The sequence below is a fragment of the Anopheles darlingi genome, chromosome 2 (genome assembly GCF_943734745.1).
Source record: "Anopheles darlingi chromosome 2, idAnoDarlMG_H_01, whole genome shotgun sequence".
Classification (NCBI taxonomy): domain Eukaryota; kingdom Metazoa; phylum Arthropoda; class Insecta; order Diptera; family Culicidae; genus Anopheles; species Anopheles darlingi.
Window position 1 is genome coordinate 84,078,653 of NC_064874.1, and position 5,000 is coordinate 84,083,652.

Here is a 5,000-nt window from a genome sequence, read left to right on the forward strand (position 1 = left end):
CACAACAAACGAGACGGTGAAAAGTGTGAGCATCTCGTGTGAAACCAGCAAAACAAGAATCATAAGAACGGCAGCAAAACATAGGTAGTGGTCGTCGTACGCGCCATATTTTGCTCCACGGTAGTGTAGTGAGCGAGCAGATCAAAGAAACCTGGGGAGTGGTACGTGTGCGTGCGTGTGTGCGCTCTATGAAACAAGCGCCCTGGCGGATCCGGTCCGGAAAATTCCGGGAATCTCGGGTGTGCATTGTGGTGCAGCAGCAGCCAGGCGCGCGTTTGTTGACTTGGCTGTTTAACACACATCTTTTGCCTCCCCACCAACCTGCCCTGTCTGGCTGCTGCGCGTGTGTGTGGGGCAGGCGGATGCTGCTGGAAGCGAGCAGGAGATTATTTATGCTTCTGCTACAGATTATGCTGCTTGTGAGGAGCTAAACTGGATCGCATGCAGCAGCCCTCCCAGTTTCCCGTTTGTTTTGTGAGAAGCTCTGTGCGCGCGCGTGTGTGTGTGTGTGTGTGTGTGTGTGTGTGTGTGCGTTTTATAAGCCCTAAGGTCTAAACGTTTTGTGTTTTGAAATGAAAACAGGAAAATGGTGCTTTTTCGTGGCTGGAAAAATGATGGCGCAAGGGCGGCAAAATTCAGCGTTTCCAGCAAAGAGGGAGCATCCCAGCGGAGTTGGAGAAAAACAATAAATCCCGTGTGTGCACATACACCAGCGCGCGAGAGAAAGCAGTCACGAGAGAGAGAGAGAGAGTGAGAGCGGGTCTGGGTTGAGATGTTGTTTTTGTTGTTTCGTTCTCAACAACAAAAAGTTGAGTTTCGGTATGCTCCGAGATCAGTGAAGACCAGATCTGGAATGTTTTAAATGGAATATGCCAAATGCAGCTTTTTAAAGAAAGTGCTGCATTTGTTGTGTGTACCAAAATGGCCTTGTGGAAATTAGAAAATATTCAATTTGATAAAAAATATATTATCAAGCATTCAAAATTTGATTTTAGTTTATTATAGAATACTACACATTGAATTAAATGCATCAGTAGTGTGTTCCATTTCTATCTAGTAATCGTTTCAGCAATTTTCCTTAAACTGATGCGCGCAAAGCGTTTTAAAAGTTCAATAAGTTCCCTTTTCAATCTTGAATTGCATTGCATTGCAGGAAACTAGAACCAAGTTGTAAGTTTCTATCACTTGATTATTACTTTTCAATCAAATGGATTGAAATAAATATTCTACCTTATCACCCAGACCCGTTATATTGCTCGGTGATAAGTCCACATACCACAGGTTGGCCACCACTGCGCGCTAGACGCACACACGAAAGGCTCCTCCGCTCCGCATCCGTAATCTGTGGAGTGCGTGCGAGGAGAGAGGCGGGCCAGGCGCGCCGAAAAGAGGCCGTCGCCGCCGCTGGCAAAAATTTTGCAGCATCATCCGGCATGAGGGGCGGAGTGGAGCTATGTCAAGGCAAAGGAACGTGTGCTGCTGTATGTTTTGAATTTCGCAACGCAACATATATTTTGACGGAGAGCAGAACACGAGAGCGAGAGAAAGAAGGAGAGAGAAAGAGAGAGAGAGCGAACCGCAAACTCATTTGCGTGGAGTTGGGGGAACGTCGGAAACAATAGATTGCTACATTTGTTGGTATACTTTATGGTGCTTATCGTCGAGGGGAAGGCAAAGAAAAAGGAAGAGGACCAAGGACACGGACTTTGGCTCGAAGCTCCCCGCAACAACCCCCCTCACAATAGGTGCGCCACGGCAGCAGCAGCAGCAGCAGCAACGTCGAGAGAAGCGGTTGCGGTTAACTACGCATTTGTGTGTGTGTGTGCACGTCGTCTAGTGTGCAAAAACCGTCTCGTAGTGTGCGTTGAAAAATGAAACATTTAGGCCACGAAGGGAGGGCGCGTTACACCAGCTCTTTCTCCCTCACCCGTGCCCTTTCGGGGCTGGTTGTTATGATGCTCCAAGCGCGGCGCCTACTGAGCTGTGGCTGTGTGTGTGGTTGGGCGGACTACTATGGGATTGTGTGTGCGCCCCGCCGGGATGGAATGTGCGAGAGATACCGTTGCGCGAGTGAAAGAGGCGCTGGTACGGCTCCGGCATGTGTGTGAGTGTTTCATGCGACGCCACCGTCGCCGTCGCTGCTGCTGCGTTGTTGGGGACTGCGAGTATGTGCGCAGGCGCCCGCGTATGAATGAATCTCGTGCCGCGCCATGCCGCCACGCATACCACCTACCCACCCATCCGAGGGGTGCGCACCCGTACATCCCCCCCCCCCCCCACCCTCCTGTCAACGGAGTCCGTGTGTATGGTGGTGGTTGTGTTTTGTTTTGGTTTTGCGGAGCTTGTTTTTGTTACGAAACAAGTGGCGAAGGCGAAGAAGGCGAATATTGAAACCAAATGGTGTGCGCGCACGGGTGGGGTGGGGTAGTGGTTCGGTTCCTGGGGTGGTCACCATCAGCGGGTTGAAAGGAAGGGAGAGACAGAAAGCAACAATGGCGGTGCAAGGAGGACGTGGCAACAAAACAACAAATTGCATCAGAAGCAGAAGGAATATTGTTTTTCCTTTCCAGTCAAACCATTGTGGCAATTGTGGCCACACCAGCGTGAGCGTTGTGCGTGTGTGTGTGTACGTGGCTCGAGTGTTTTACGCGCAAAACGCCCTTCGTTTAGAATCGTTTGTTTTGTTGTGTGTCGTTTTGGGGAAACATTAACAAAAAAAAATCGATTGTTCTTCTCCCATTCACAGCACACTATTGCAGAACTATCATTGTCAACACTTCATCCAGTGAGTTCTAATCGGTGAGTTGTGCAGCGTCCTATCGCTAATATCGTTCTCTCATAATAGTGTGTGGAGTGCAAGAAAGTGTGTTGCGTCTGCTCTGCATCAATCGTGACACCAAAAACCCCTCATTTATCACTTATTTACTTATTTAGTAGGGAAAAAGGGCAATCTTATCTTTACAACTTTCTATTTGGCTTCAGGCTGCTGGCACACACTAGCTAGTTGGCTCTCTGCTGTAAACTCTGCTCCCCAAAACGCGGTCCTCGTCGGTGACGTTATCTGTAGGAGAAAGGAGTCTGGTGTAATGGCAGAAGCGCATATGGCGATCGCACACAATTAATTGCGACGCAGTTTGTTACTGCTGGAGCATTTTGTGCCCTATATCAGCGTAGTATAAGTGAGAATGGCGATGGGCTCGTAGAGAGAGAGGGGATGAGATTGATTGTTTTTTTTTCCTTCGCTTCCTTATTACACTATTGACATGACAGTTGATCACTTTGTATCAACGTTGCAAACAATGCTCCAAATAATTATAAAAAAAGTACGATCGTTACTTTCGCTGCAAAAGCCGATCGCTGTTACCCTTGTGCAAACAAGAAAACAATATTTATTGTTTGGAACAACAACAGAAAAACAAACAATCCCAAAGCTGATTACCGTCAAGAGGGAGAGAGCGCCCACAAGAAACCGTAAAACCCGTTGATAAATCCATATAAGTCGTCTAATTCGATGCACACGTGCTGCAACGGGCACCAGTTGTGTCGTGTTGTTGTGTGTTGTTGTCCACCTCTGCAGGGCCTCGGACCTTGTGCACGGACCAAGACCCCCCCCCCCTCACTCTCCCTCCATTCAGCAACACTGAGGCAGCAGCAGCTCGCACCGGTAATTGATTCGTGGGTCAAAGGGTTGGTGGCGCATAACGCTACTGCCAGCCAGAAGAAGGGTCCGAGGAACAGCACCTGGCGGGATAATGGGGGAAAGAAAGGTTGTTGTTTTGATCGCTCGAAAGCGCCACGACGCCGTTCGACCTTCTCTCGCGCTCCGTGGAGTTGGTTTTCGATATTTTTTTTCCCTCGTCTTCTGCTTGCTGCTTCGATTCCGGTGGCCATTCCGGTTCTCTGGTGCGCTCTCTCTCTCTCTCTCTCTCTCTCTCTCTCTCTCTCTCTCTCTCTCTTTCTCGCTCTCTCTCTCTCTCTCTCTCTCTCTCTCTCTCTCTCTCTCTCACTGGTGCTGTTTCATTGCTGGCCATTGTTTTGGTACCGCGCACGTGTATGTGTCGTGTGGCGTTGCTGTTGTCTATTCTTGGCGCTGAAAAAGGAAAGTAAATGAAGCAACAACAACAACTGCGCTGCAGCAGCAACACGCGAGGAGGGGAGGGGGGGGGGGGGCGTATCAGATATGGGGCCCATAGTGTCCAAGGGGAGGTGGCGGTTCTTGGTCGCGTGTACTTTGTCGCGAACGCATCGACGTACGATGGCGACGACGACGACGTCGTCGAAATGGCAGGTGCAATCGGCGTGCATCGGAAGAGGGACGGGAAATGGTATGAGGTGCCCTAAACGCCTTGCACCTCGCACTCCACTTCTCTTCCTTAGTGCGCGCACCTGCCTTGCTCAATCGGGCAGCCCTCGAGGGTGTATTATGCGTCCTCCGGTTTCCGGACGATGTATCGCGAGAGATAGAGAGAGAGAGAGAGAGAGAGAGAGTGAGGTTCGAGCGCGCGTGTGTGTTGTGCTGCTGCACATTGATGCACCTTTACAGGGAGCAAGGGTAAAGGGTTCACCAATCGGATGGCCGCGGAGAGGGAGGTTTGTTTACCACATTTGTGCCTTCGATCGCACAGCACACACACACACACACACACACGCACGCGTGGTGGTCGCTGGTTGCAACATACTAATGTGGCCGTTACAGTGTGGTAATGTGGTATGGCATGGAGTCGCACGATGGATCTAATCTCTCGTGCTATCAGCGCCTTCCAGTTGGCTAAACAGGTTGTGTGGTGCATATGTTGCTGCAAATGCCAGTAAATGACGTTTTAAGTGCTCAGTGCTTTGGTGAGCTTTTAACTGGTTGTTAACCGTGTTTGTTAACTTCTTTTATTGCAGCGATTTCGTTATGTTGTGTTATTTTATCATTGTTTGAGCGAAAGTTTTAGGGGCTTTCTATATAATCCTGCTAGCTTTTCATTTGTTTCATGTTTCCCGCTTTTCTTAAT

At 49.4% G+C, this 5,000-nt stretch overlaps 1 protein-coding gene across 6 annotated transcripts in view; it reads left to right on the forward strand.

The window, feature by feature from the left end:
- LOC125950398 (mucin-19-like) overlaps nucleotides 1-5,000 on the forward strand; it is a 180,861-nt gene that overhangs the window by 762 nt on the left and 175,099 nt on the right. For 4 of the 6 annotated variants that reach the window (XM_049678348.1, XM_049678354.1, XM_049678356.1 and 1 more), the window contains exon 2: nucleotides 2,747-2,799. The exons of 1 other annotated variant lie outside the window; for it this stretch is intronic. The gene's annotated coding sequence lies outside the window, so the exon portion shown is untranslated. Of the gene's footprint in view, nucleotides 1-2,328; nucleotides 2,613-2,746; nucleotides 2,800-5,000 lie in introns of those variants that run through there. One more of the 6 variants, XM_049678350.1, reaches the window with a different exon arrangement.